The sequence below is a fragment of the Adiantum capillus-veneris genome, chromosome 5, assembly GCF_014529385.1.
Source record: "Adiantum capillus-veneris isolate H3 chromosome 5, ASM1452938v2, whole genome shotgun sequence".
Classification (NCBI taxonomy): Eukaryota; Viridiplantae; Streptophyta; class Polypodiopsida; order Polypodiales; family Pteridaceae; genus Adiantum; species Adiantum capillus-veneris.
The window spans coordinates 68,794,564-68,810,037 of NC_140935.1; positions in this window are offsets into that span (position 1 = coordinate 68,794,564).

Sequence of the window (15,474 nt, forward strand, 5' to 3'; positions counted from 1 at the left end):
CGACCTGCACAAAATTCGGCATGGATGGGTTCGATGGGAGTGCCTCCTCATGGGCAGAAATCACGCTACAACTTCGTTAGCAGGCGAAGACTGGATGGCGTGCTCTCTCCCTCTGTCTTCTCCTGCGCAAGGGGCCCGCTGCCATCGCTGAGTTTTTTTCTCGTTGGCCTTCACACTTGGCCAAGGGCCAAGGACTTTGGGTTTAAATGATGAAGAACCCATTCACCCACAACACAGCTGAGCCTCGATGCTTTCAAGCTGGCTCGGAGCAGGGGCTTCAGAGTGGACGAGCATCTCTTCAACAAATTTTCCTGTTGCCACGACTGCCTAGTTTTGACAAGGCCTCAACTTGTCAAGGCATGCAAGGCATGCGAGCAACACAACATCTACCACACTCATTTGGACGGGAAGGAATTAGCATCATGCCGATGGCAAGCAACAATCGGCACAGCAAGGGCCTCAAGCATGGCTAATGGCAGGGCCATATTACACGGCATGGCACAATTTTCGCCGATAGAAAATTCAAGTTGCAGGTACATTTTGTTCATCAAATTCAGATAGTTAGTGCCTGTTGAAATTTATGCTTTCCATATGGCGTGCTACTCAACGCGGTCGGGGAACAACAAGCTCAATTGGACACAAGGTAGTATATGGGTGTATCATCCATGCAAGGACCATAAGATCAGAGCATGGCTCCGTAGGTGGCTACTCATGATGACGACGGAATATGACGAAATTGTTCACAAGCAAGGCTTGTGTCGCCAATGAGGCTAGAACAAGGTCAAAAATCCTTTTATGTATAGGCTAACCTGATCTAGAGTTTTTGCAAAAGATAACACGACTATATCTACAAGCCGTTGTTGACATTTCTAAGTTTGGACATGTACCTTTAACTTGGTTTGGATACATGCATGGCATGTCATTATATCTAGATTAAGGAGCAAGGCTCCATACAGGAGACTTGGAACCTCCATCCTCCTCAATTGGCAAGTACAGAAAAGATTTGTCACTTATAAGTAAAGGTATTCTGCACAGCCAACTAGTGATGGAAATTCCAGAATTTGATAGACATCTCTGTTGAAATTTAAATTTTGGCCAGGGCACGGCTCCTCGGCAACATGTTTTTTCCCTTAAGTGATTGAGACAATAGTTCTTGGTGTAGCATGGATTCTACATATACAAGGAATTTTGTATCAACACAATATACCAAAGGGGCTACGAGTCTATTGCTCCAACGACATGTTTGACAATGGAATAACTACTTTTTCTAAGCTATTTAGTCATAGTATTGAGCAATCTAGGGATTCTCAATATGAAGTACAACTTTAGCAAGGCTGTTTCCCTATGAAATTTTGACAAGGTCAAACTTTTCCTGCTCGGACATATGTGTGTCACCAAGAGCATCTGTTAGCTATGAGCACTCAAGTTACATTCTTGTCTCATCCATTTGATGAACTTATGTGAAGCAAGGCCCCCACATATGGTCTATGCTATGAAGATACAAACTTGGGACGGACTTGGCAATATGCTTGTAGGTTATTTCATTACATGACAGAAGGGAGTATATGATACAAGGGAAGTATATGTACACACGACAGCCTCCACTCGTCCCACAGATATAGCTATGAGCTATTTTTTATGTGAGTTTTCTTCCACGGAATCTTGGGCCAATGGGCTATAGCAACAACCAGAACAAAGTGTTTTCACAATTTTACATGAAGCAAGGCTTCTCGCTTGTGCCAAGGTACTGCCCAATGATTTGAAATCACGGGCAGTGGCACACAAGTTTGAAAAACTAGCAAAATAGGGAATTTCATCTCACAGAATCCCTACCAGTTTAGACTGTGCAAGGCACTAATGGTTTTTGCTCTCACGTTTGAGGCCATCACTCTCGCCAAGGGCTTACAAAATAAAAAATAAAAAAATGTATGCAAGGCATACTAACCAGGTGGCATGAATTCCACCGCTTTCGAAATTACGCTTCCGCTATCACACCAAACACTCTGTCATGGACAAACTAAGTTCTGGATTGTTTAAATTTTTGGTTGCTATCAACGCACAATACCACTAAATAGAACCTAAATTTAGGACTTATTTCACAGGCAAAGTGTCATATTTAAGTCATTTTTGTACAGTCACGATCCCCTACACGATAAGGGCAGCAAGGTGTGACTTGTGTTTTCTGTTACATCTCTTGAAGCCAGATTATTGCATGCTTATAGGATAAGCTGCACGATATGCATAAGATGCACACAAGCATGGATGCAAAACATGCAAGGCAGTAACTTAAGGAAAGTTCCTCAGCCCATCATGCTCTCTTTCTCTCTCTTTCTTATTTCTCTCGAAGAATACTGCATACTTTCTAAGAAGCTTTTGCTACATGTTTCACTAGTGAGTCCTTCTGAGCCAATATTCTCTAACTCTCAGCTAGAAATTGGGCAAGATTCCATCCACATTAGTCTTCATCGGTTCGATGATTGAACACTAATTGCCATGAGGGTTATGAGCCACACACGTTGGCTAAGAGCCATTGTTAAATCTAGGGTAAGACCCAATTGTTGGTATTCCTTGGATGACTGTTCTCAAGATCAAACAGCTCTACCCAGTGGAGTACACATTGACGTTAATTGACAAGGAAGAGTCCTATCATTACGGATGTTTAGAGTATCATTTTGCACTACATGTTTTCAGTGCGGTGCTCGAGTTGAGTTTTAGATAACCTTAAACTCCCATCAGTTGATCTCTACCACGGAGTATAGACGCATCAATAGGTTGAGACAGCATGGCAGCTCCCTCTATAGCACTACAAATTGCCTATGGACATACTGTTTTGGGGTAAGACCCGGCGGGTGATTGCTACATCTCCCCATAGGCATTGAGAATCATAGTTTGATCTACTCCAGTTCTACTTTCAAGGAAAGAAGCCAGTAATCTACCATGGGGTAGCGGAAAAATTCAACTTTTTAAGTTGATTCTCATCATTTTGTACACGGTTAACTAGGTTGGTTATCGTTACGTGCTAGTTGCGTAGTTCTACAATGGGTCTTACCAAGGCGTTTGACTACGTAGATTCTAATCCAAGGGCTTGGATTGCAAAGGTAACACCCAGGGTTCCCAGTGCAATGGTGTTTTTTTTTCAGGTAGGGGACATTCTCCTCTCCATTTGAATACAGGTAAGTAAACATTACGTTCAAATCTCCAGGTACGCATCTATTGATTTGGTGTTATTCCATTTTTAGTATGCTTTGCTTGGTTTTTCAAGACGTATAAGTACGCTTGAATGTTACAAAGCCATGCCAAGGGCATGTCGGCACAAAGTATTTTGGACCAAGTGTCCAATCTATCTTTCTGCCTTATGCTGTTATGAATCCACTTATAGGATTTGATTTGGCACATGTTGTCACAGGGGATACAACATGGTCTAGGAACTCAAGGAGTTTGGTTTAGCCAGTGTGGAGCAATGAATGAGGGTCCCTCTCACTCTTGTTGTAGAGTGTTTAGAGCTATCTCCACACACAAGTACATCTTGTACGTGAAGGATGTTCTTTTTTCAGACATCCTTAGTTGAGACATATTCCATATGTGGAAAATATGAGTCTTTGGGACTGACATTGGCGCCCCCTATTTCAAATATGTGTCAGACAAAGTCCCTAAGTGCTGGTCAAATCCGTTTTCTAGACCATTTTCAGCAGGACATATTAGGAGCAATTTCAGTGGCCAAAAATTGTCGGATACTTACAATGACTTGTTGAGCTACAAGTATTGCTAAACAACATTACAAATGGTTGTTTATACATATAGCAAGGCTATAAGTTGTTAAGGAAAAAGTTTCATTGTCTGTACCTAGAAGTGATCAATGTTTCACCTTCTATTGTGATTCAGACATTTCAGCAAGGCTTGCAAAAGATTGCAACTAAAAGTATTTAGTTTCTTTTCAAAACTATTTACATTCCTTTTTAATGCGTGCTAGGTGCATCACATTTTCCATAAGTATTGGCAAGGATCATTATGGATATACAGGTTTGGGTTTGTTTTTGTTAAATGCATGCACACTAGGTGTTATGGACCTTAGTGTTTAACAAAGGCTAATTTGGAACGGCATGCATATTCCTTAAGTTGTTGCTTATATTGAAGCATTTTGCACTCTAAGTGCAATATCTCTAGGAGATTACTTTTGGGTCTACTAATCACCAGTAGAGGTCATGGCTCGGTTTGGGTGTTTGTGGATTTTTTCTAGTTAGCCACGATGGTTATTTTGGACATTGTTGATTCCTCACCAATGTTATACACTACTATGATTCCCCGTTTACCAGTCATGTGGGACGACTGTCTGTAAACCGTGAGGAAAACACACCTCAGTACTGTCAGTATTCCAAGGGGATAGGCAGATTACAAAGAGTAATCTTGTGCTGAAGGATAAGCAAAGTGCGTACGTTAGCACCAAGCGATCCAATTAGTAAGCATTTATTGCTCTTCTTGGAGTTTACTTACTATCAGTTAACGCATGTTACGACTCGATAGTCTCTTCATGTATAAGTCAGGTCCTCAACCTTGACACTCGTTAGGGTGGGGTTGTTTACTGATGCAATTTGAGAACAAGTCAAGGACTTACACTTGGCTAATGATTTAGGTCAACAAGTTATTTCACAGAAAGTGAAAAGCGGTACTCTTTCAGGTATATCTTTGTCGTGATAACTCGTTTAGTGTGCTCATGTGCGTTCTAAATGGAGTCTACACACTAAATGGTTACAAATGGACAACAATGTGGGAAATCAAGATGTTACTCTTGGTTTCATTGAACCTCCTGCGGAACCGTGTTCCGGTCAACCAAACAGCTGGATCCATGAAGGATGCCACTTGACAGAACATTAGTGTTCTTAAGAAGAACCTTCCCACTTTTGTTTTCAAGGACGAAAACTCTTCTTAAGGGGGGAGTAATGTTAGGACACCGGCAAGGCCGGACAAGACAAGGGCAGGGCTGGGCTAGGCGGTGTGGAACGGGGAGTTCAACTAGGGCAAAGGGCCAAGGGCTTGCCTATCAAAAGGGTGGTTGGGTGGTGGACTCTCAGACCCTAGTTTCCCCTTGTCTTATAGAGTGATGGGCATATATACAATGCACAGGGGAAAAAACCTTCTAAAGAGGGAAAAAGTGCCCTAGCGGTCCTAGTGTGTTCACACACATCACTACCACATGTATATGGTAACACTCATAGTGACCTCATCTACACCGAGACAGAGCTACCTTTGAGTCTCATCTCTCAACATTTGAAGGTTCAAAAACCACCCCAGTACACAGAGCCCAACCTACAGATGGCAGTGGGAATGGCTATGGGGATAGCCGAGAAAAGGGTGATCAACTGTGATCTCGGTAATTACATCCTAGAAAACTTGGTCAAGCCTAATTTGAAGGGTAGTAATTGTAGCAAAACATACATGAACAAGGACCCAATTTTGACAAGAATTGCCTATCAAGCACTAGGAATGATAGATCAACTACCAACAACAGAGTCATAAGTGAATTTACTACACAAGGCAAAGCACTCCATCAAAGCAGTAGGAGTGTCTTCTTCCACTTTGACCAAAAGGAAAACTTGAGAACAAATGTCAAAAGCCAAGGTTAGAGTAGAGTGAAGCAACAAAATATGATATTGAGCTCAGCAGAGAAATCAAGCCAAAGAACATAGAAACTCCCTTAGAATTCCAATCAACAACAAAAAGAGGGGGAAGAAGAGGATTTTAGTATTTTCCCTCTTGTTAGAAACAAGTGTACAACCACTGAGAAGATACCAATAATGAAAACCCAAAGATCCAACAGTCTACGAGAGCAACGATTTAAAAAAATGTCTAAAGAAAAGAAGAAGACCGATGAAGGAGGCTTAGATGTGAACAATGAAGATAATTTACGGTTGGACAAGAAGCTAGAGAAAAAGAAAGTTGAGCCAATGGAAAGGATCAAGCAGTATAGAAGAAGGAAATTAATTGAAGAGGTAGAGCTTGTCAACACTTTTCGTCAACATATTCAAAAAGTGTTCGAAAAAAAGACCAAGCAACAAGAAAACGAGGACTCCAAAAAAAAGAGAACAAAACATTAAGAGTCTCCATTGGACTCCTCCAAGGGCCAAGACACAACACAAGAAGAACCGCCATGAGAGGAGACATCTATCAGCAACAATCAAGACACTCCTATGACGGAATAGCAGTTCTCCCCAAGACCGACAAACACCAACACCAAATTTGAAGAAGGAGGGCAAGACCATGCACCTGATTAGTAACAAAGCAAAGAGTCAATATTCGGGACCTCTCATCAACAAAAAATCAAGAAAGAGACCCAGTATTACCACACTCCAGAGGTGTGATTGAAGAGTTGAATAGGTTGATCCGTGATTTTCGTAGTATCCCAACTCATGGAGCTAGATGCTAAAGACACCCAAAAGGCGGAAAATGTAGCAAAAGCAAAGAGGTGCAAGGCTGAAATAGTATACAGAATGCCTCCAGGAGGACACAAAGAACCTGAAGAATTACTAGAATGAGTGACAAGGGAAGTGAAAGGATACTTTTGTGATACAATACCACATTGCAACAAACAATGTGATAAAGTTGGAGTAGCAAAGACTTGAAGAGGAGCCCAAAAAGAGAAGCACCAGAATACCAAGTTGAGTGATGCATACGATGTCATGAAGCACACTCTCAAAGCTCCTGGAAATACAAGGCACACCAACTCTAGGTGGCACTTCACAAGCAACATCTGTAGTACTAAAAGAGCTTAAAACAATCAAAGCAAAGCTGGCTCAAGAGAAGTATGATCGATAGATCATGATTGCAGGCCATATGGCCATACAGGCTTAGAAGGACCAAGAAATCAGTGCATTAACGGAATATATGGCTAAGGAACAAGACAATTTATCCACCCAAGCTTTAAGACATACACAAGAGCTTCAAGAAAAAGAGTTGGCAATCAGTGCCTTACAAGAAAACCACACTAATGATGATAAATCATGACACAGTGGTCAAGAACTTTGACTACGACATGATTTCATTTCTACTTTATGAAGCAAGAAGCTCTATTATGGAAAAGAAAGATCCTAATAGCACCTGATTCTAACCAAAAAGGCTATCACAAAGATGTGTCAGTCTCAATTGACCAAGTGCTCACTATGCTAGAAAATCAACCTCTATGGTGCAAGAGGAGATTCAAGAAGCATCCATAGGATGAAACAACCTATTGAAGTGGGCCACAACACCTCAGGATTGACCCAACCTTTTCTCGTTTCATTAGAAGTCAATTCTAGGAGAGTTATGACACATGTAAAAGTAGGTGACCATTAGTGTTGAACTATGTAGCGTTATCAAAGCCAATCAAAAACTATAAGCCAAAGGAATAGGATATGATGCATACTCTACAAGGAGTGATCACTCAAACGTGGGATGTTCCTGATCTTACCTGCCAATTGCTAGTGAAGATTGCCAAGATGATAAGTACATGCATCATAGATTTTGAAGACATTGAGGCATCAAAGAGCCCTTGGAAAGTGTTCCTTGTGAAGGTACATAAGGCATTGCCTCAAACATGGAAACAAAAGTCCTTAATCATAATATCATCATGGGGATGTATGCCTAGGTCATGTTTTTGTCTTTGCACTACATGCAAACCTTTGACGAGGCATTCATGACCGAGTTCTTTGTGATGGATTCCACCATCTTTAACCCCATGACAAAGTGTGATGCAACAAGGGAGAGCAAAATACATTGATAATGAAATATATAGAGGACGCAGAATAAATAGATGATATAAAGAATCTGTATGTATGTAAGGTAATCATTATTACAAGAAGAGCATAGCTCATTTCATAAACTCCCAACCACCCCCGAGCTATCTCAATCTCAATCTCAATCACAATCGCAATCTCAATCTCAATCTTATGTACAATCACACTCTCACTCTAAATCTCAATCACAATCACAATTACACTCTCAATCTCAATCTCTTGATGGCAACAACGATCATAAACAGAACTGCAACACGATCACAATCCCAATATCATGACACCTTGCACAGATCATGTATCATACATTGATTTCTGCATCGTCTACAAAATAGTCAAAAGAGCACGCTCGTGCAACCAAATCAATATGATAATCAAACTCAAAACATCATTTTTTACCATCATAAAAGAGTGCAACCACTTCTTGATTGGATGAAACAAAAGAGATATTACTTGTGTATATTTGTTTGTAAGCTAACATGTTGCTGCTTGTAGGCTGTCCTGTTGCGGCTGGCAATTTGTTTCTATCATAACTTTGTCATATAAACTCATGATATAGACTTCCAGGTACTCAAAACGACGAGAATAGTTCTGGTCTACAAGGCCGCGTAGACAAAATTGCAAAAAAGAAAACTCTTTCTTTGTCTAAAAACATAACTTTTAGGTTGTGACTCATAAAACCCCTATTTTTTTGTCTCCACGACGTTTTTCACTTATTTTAATATTTTCCATGTATTTTAAGCTAAAACACATGAGAATAAAACATTGATATTGATGAATATAACAATTTTGACTACGTGTTTACTTTATAATCTACATTCAAATGATCTTTTATTCAATAATTATTACTAAATACATCTTTAATGTATTGTGAAGAGAATACATTTTCTCCCTCGATATCTCGAACTCATTTGTGTACGACTAGTACTCTCTATCTAATAAACTATTCAACAATCTTCTAAACCATATTTAACAAAAGATCTAACCTATTGTATTCTTTCTGACTTTAAGAACTTGAAAAAATAGTCCTACTACACAAAGGATGTGCCAAAACAGCACATAGCCTATCAAAGCGTGATCATCAACAACCCATTCAAGGATCTAGAAACCCAAGCTGACATGGTGGCTAGAGCATAGAAGTTCAAAATGGTCACCAAGACATTGGAAAAGAGAACTTTTCACTACTAAAGGTAAAGCTCGAGACAATGCTTTCACGAGGATGTGCAATGGCTAGGAAGGGGAGAATGTTAGTAGATGGACCAAATGGACACCCTCCTAGTCAATCGCCTCTTCAAAATTCCATCATTTGTGTACTCCTTTTTTTTTGGGAGAAAGCCTTGTAATCAAGGAAACTCTTATTAGCACCGAATGCTTACTAAGACATATATGTGTAAGTTTTGAGCCTTGCAAGAGGCACCATGGAAACATGCTCAGATACCATGCACACATCGAGTGCCAGTGGCAAGGGAGACATTGCCTCATGGGAGCTCTTTGTACATAGTAAGATCGACATGCAAAACATGATGAGAACAACAAGGAGCCGATGAAAGTGGCACCGCTAGTGAAAAAGCATGTAAAACACCACAAGTCTAAGTTTTAAAAAAATCATAAGCATCACCCATTAGGCATTGTGCAAGTTCTCCCCCCCCCCCCCCCCCCCCCCTTTTTTTTTTTAACCCACGCAATCATAAGGTCACAAGGGCCTTTGCAGAAATCAAGCACTATCAACAGACCACCGAGTTGCTCATTCACCAAGCCCACTTTTCAGGGATTTTAATTACGTGATGACGCATTTTGTTAAATGTTAATTATTGTTGTTATTATCACTATTTTTTTCATGTTAATAACATATCTAATGTCATGACCTACAAAAACCGGTAGAAAACGTAGAACCGGCGGGACAACCAACAATCCCGGCAGACCCGTCGGGTTTCATATTAAACCCGGCGGGCCCGACGGGACAAGCAAGAATCCCGCCAGGCCCGTCGTGTACCCCCTCCATATTTGGCGGCTCTATATAACCCTTCACATCACATCACATCAGATCACCTCTTCCTCTAAATTTGGTCATCCTTTAAAATTTAGAAGAAAAACTAAAGGTAAAAAAATAAAGTCTCTAAAAAAAATTAAAACTTAATGTAACTCTGATCATGGATCATTAGTTCTTTTTTGGACTGAACTGATTCTTGAAAGGAGGTAGAAAGGTGAATCTTTGGGTCGGTATCTCTACATTTGGGATGGACTGATCTCATGTTTGGTTCACCGTTATATTTGCTAAATTGATTGCTATATTGATTAGAACTTCTATCATGGGTCATTAGTTCTTTTTTGGACTGAACTGATTCTTGAAAAGAGATAGAAAGGTGAATCTTTGGGTCGATATCTCTACTTTTGGGATGGACTGATTACATGTTTGATTCACCCCGTTGTATTTGCTTGCTATTTCGATTAGAGCTCCAATCATGGGTCATTAGTTCTTTTTTGGACTGGACTGATTCATGAAAGGAGGTAGGAAGGTGAATCTTTGGGTCAATATCTCTACTTTTGGGATGGACTGATCACATATTTGATTCACCGTTGTATTTGCTTGCTCATGTTTGAGTAGATTGAGGTTTATTCCCTTCAGGCTTCACTACTACGCTTGTGTTTGATATTGAACATAACACTAATGTTTGGTTTGAATAGCGGGCCCGGCGGGCAAATAGCTTTACTCGGCGTGACCGCCGGGAAGACTCACTAGCCCGGCGGGCCCGGCGGGCCAACTAATTAGCCCAGCGGGCTACGAGCCGGTCTCCAGGTCTCCCTGGAGGTCAAAAAAGATGAATGTCAATTAACAAAATATTTGTTATTTTGCATTTCTATTGTTATTAACCTAAAGTTATAGTGTGATCACGTCATTTTGAAATCCCTGCCAATTTCCCACACATAAAGAAAACTCTTCAAAGTGACAATAATCAATATGGAATGAAGGCCATAGCATAAGATTCCATTTAAGTAGATGTTAGTCATCTATGCACAAGGAAAAACACTACATGGAGGTATAGGCAATGGTGCTAAGGCACAAGACCTTACTCAAGGCCTTCAATGACCACATCAAGAAGTGAGCTTGGGCATCAAAATCATTGTGCAAAACGGCCACATTTCAAGGGGGTAATTGTCCAATGTAGTGTGCAAGGAAGTATTGTAGTCCAAGGGCTGGTTCGAAGGTCTGATTCTAGTCAGTCCATGCTACAAACTCATCAATCTTGAAAACATCCTATCACAAATCAAGTATTCATTAGAAAATTAAAACATCATGCAAACACAACTCAAGGTTTTACCTCCTGCTCCTTGTCCTCCTCCTCCCTACTCCTCTTGGTATCCAAGTCAATGCATGACTCGGATGCATCCACAATCTTGGGCTTGCTATCAGGTAGGGACTCCACTAGCATAGGCATCCTAGCAGCCACAACCTTCACGTGTGTGGATTAAAAATCCTCTTGCAACAGATCCAATTGTTCCACTACCAAAATCTCCTCACAAACAAGTGCTACAGTATTTATGATGCAGTCATTGAGGGGCAAAAGCTTGGTTTGGAGGGCATCTAGAGTTGAATCAAGGAGTAACTTGGCACTGTTTCACATCAAACTTAGGTAATCATCCAAGCACAGAACAAATTCCTTCTCTAATTCATATAGAAAAACAAATTCATCCCCATTCATCACCACCATAGACAAGCAGTGTTGGGATATTTTGCCGAAAAAGCACAAAATTCATGGCTTTGAGAATATAGAGAGAGATGGATGACACAAGAAACAGAGAGAAATCACGCAACCTCAAAAATATTTTGAGTTAATTTTTCAAATCTAAGACCATTTGCATTCAAACATTCAAATAAACTTATGACTATTTTATGTTCAAGGGCGAAAAATAGAGGGATGTTGGCATCATTGAGAGAGCACAAGAGAGGACACATGAAGGTCCTCTTATTTTTTTGCACCTTAGTCTTCCTCTTGTACTTGGAACTTGCACCACTTTACTTCTTTCCCTTTGCCTTGTACTCGTCAAAAACTATTCCTCCTCTATAGTATGTTTCTCGTTCAAAACCTATCCAAAACTTAGTTCTCTACTCGTAATAACCCCTCTTTCTCTTACTAATAATCTGCACCTTCAAAACCTATCAAAATACTCTTAACACACCAAAAAAAAATCACCTAATTCCACTTATTTTATAGCTTTTGAAAGCCGTTTTACATTGTATTGAGTATCAACTTTAATCGCTCGCACAGAATGGCCCTTGATGATGTGGCAACCTGATAGCGAGCAGCATCAAATTTTCGAGGTCTAGCACCAAAACAGTTTGCATTGAGCTTCTCTTCCTTTTTCCTTTTTCCTTTCTACTACATCACCTCTCTTGCTTTGTAGCCCCTCTTCTCTACCAAAACAATAGTGTTTTTCTTTGTTGTATATCGCTGCTCGTCAAGAAAAGTCTGCTCATCAACTTCTCTTTTATTATTAGCATTTCTTTCTCCTTATCTTAGCTATGGGCGGCCACTTGTGGCCAAGGTCTTGGACGGCCATGCCCACTCCATTTGGCTTACATATCGACCAAGCATTGCAAAGTGCATCATGTTTTCAATGGTCAAACAAAAGTATCCTTGTCACTACCATGTTGGGCATAATCCCACACCCAATGTACTCCAGGACACACGATCTCAAAAAATTTAATTCTTAAGCAGTTTTGTGTTCTCTGAAGTCCACTTTTGTGGCCATGAACCTAGATGATAATTAGCATACATATTGATCAAAGCTTTTCCATCCACAACATTGGCACACATATCAACCAAAACACTGTTTTATATGGCATACATATCAATCAAAGAATCATTGAGTACCCCATTCGAGTTTCATATCAAGCAAACTATTGCCATGCACAAAATCTAGTCACTTTTGGGGCAAAACAACCCAAAAAATCCCTTTTTCCACTGCCATATTGGCATCACCTACAATCACCACATTTGAAAAAAACATTCTTTTACCAAAAACATAAATAAATCCCATTATTTTTTCCCTTTTCTCCTTGAGGATGCTTATCATCACGACATCCACCCCCTATGAACTTGCACATCCTCTCGCGTTGTGAGCGGGATGAAAACACACACAGCGCCTCTATAACGACCCGACACACACTCTTGGGAAGATACACACACACACTATGGGGCACCACTCGGCTTAGACAACCCACCTGGCCGAGACAGGGAACACACCTCTGGAGTGAGAGGAGAGAAACTATCCACTTGTCCACTCCACACAGACACACACACACACACACACCCAAAAAACTCAGCTCAAAAGAGGAGAATTTCTAATGTTTAGATACAATTGAGCTTGGGCAAACACCAATGGGGCAAACAGCTCACACAATATGGGTAAAAGATACCAGATACAATCACAAATTGGAGAAGAAGCTTCACTCACCGGAGAAGATTACACAGAAAAACAGCAGAAAAAGAGTGAGGAATTTGGCAAAATGGACAGCGCCATCGCGTCCGGAACGGCCCAAAGCCCCAGTCTACAATGTCAAAGTGCTCAAATCCGACATCGGATGAGCAGTTTACGGCCAAAACAGGCTCCAAAAACCCAAAAAACACACCTGCGGCTGTTCCTCCTCTCTTCTCCAGGTTTTTTCTGGTCTTCTCTCATTTTTTTCAGTTCTCACACTTAGCTTTATTAGTTGGGCACCCTTGGCCTTTTAGATGACCTCAAACGGACCCCGAACAGGCCAAAAACTGACCTCGCAGTGCATAGTTGTCACCTTTTTGCATCATTCGCACACCTGGCACTCAGCTTTTTTCCACTAATGCATCTCGCCACCACGTGAAGTGGCCCCAAAAAGTGGTCCTAATGATGATCTTTCTGCATAACTCTCACAAGAAAACACCCACGTTGTGTCCGTCCTCATCCGCGTGCAAATATTGACCTCGTTCGCCCTCTTGACGCCACTAGATGCCATCTGACGCACCTGCTGACCTCACGTCGTCGGCCCGCGGATAGCTTCCTCGAGAAGTTTTACGCGCTATAAACTCCTCATTATTGTAGAAAAAACATATTGGTACTGGTGATAGTGAAAATCGATGAACTATGTACATGCTGTCCTACCTGTACACATGTGGGCCCCACGTAACCACCTGGCTAAGGAAAATGGGCAATTCTTTATTTGATGCACCATGCATGTGTATGTACATATGTGCAATCCCTTGCTCCAAAAAACTCCTGACATAATTTGCCCACCCCCTAGCCTGCTAGATCATTCATGATCAGCAGTAGCAAAGAGAGATATGAGACTCGCCGCATCACTGGTCTCCTCATCCCTCACAGACATCACTCGCTCTTCAGAAAACTCATCTTGCTCCACCATCATCAACCTGGCATGATACAACTTAAGACGCAACCCATTTACCCTTGACTTATGTAGAACACCATCCAGGTTAGCCAGCTGATATGTGCCATTTGGAAAACACTCTACTACCTTGAAAGGGCCTTCCCACTTAATTTGAAACTTCTTTTGGAAGGTGTTGTCCAGCTTACTATTGTAGCGCAAAACCAAGTCATGTTTCTTGATACCCTTACTTTTGACCTTTTCATTTATCTTTGCCAAAGCCTTATCCTGCATCTGCCCATAATGCTCCAATGCGCTCATCCTATCCAACTGGACCTCTTGTAACTGCAAGAGCCTCTCTTTGAATGCATCACTAGGCGGCCCAAGCAACTTCTCTAACATCTCGACCGCAGGCAACTCTACCTCCACAGGCAATAGTGCTTCCTTTCCATACACCAAATGAAATGGAGTAAACCCTGTACCTGTCTTCACTGAAGTACGGTAAGCCCATAATGCACTAGGCAATTCCAAATCCCAATTCTTTCCTTGGTGCTCTGTCACTTTAGAAAGAATTTGTACCAACTCACCATTGAACCTTTCATTTAAGCCATTACACTGCGGGTAATAAGGAGTGGTATGCTGGTGCCTAATCTTCATCTTTGTGCATAAGAAGTCTAGCAGTTTAGCTCTAGATCCTGGCCCCTTATCTGAAAGTAGCTCTAATGGCACCCCAAACTTGCAACATATTTCATCATACACAAATTTTGCCACATCCTTTGCAGTGATCTGTTTTACTGCTATAGCCTCTGCCCATCTAGAAAGATAGTCCACTGCCGTCAAAATATAGCTTTTGCCCCTGCTTGTGATAGGTAACGGGCCTATTGCATCAATCCCCCACTTTTCAAACACATCAAACGCCATAATGGTTTTTCGTAGCTCTGGCTTCAACACTCTCTTCCCAAATGCTTGACACCTATTGCAAGACCTACACCAATGGTGAACATCCTTGTGCAAACTAGGCCATACATACCCCTCTTGCAAAATCTTATGCAAGGTGATCTTTAGAGCAAAATGGCCACCACATGCGCCTTCATGATTCTCTTCCAACACTCTGTAAAGCTCCTCCCGCCAAGGTACACGTCTCAACACGAGATCAGCCCCTTTCATGTATAAGACATCACCAATCAATTTGTACCTGTATGCTCTACGCACAAAGCCATACTTCTTAGACTTCTGAATCTCCTTTGGAATGATTCCTGTTAGCAAAAACTCCTCTTCTTGAGCCAAACTTTCCCGGCCATGATAAAGAGGTAAATTGGTCCTCAACACGAATAGCTCCCCAATCATGCCTTG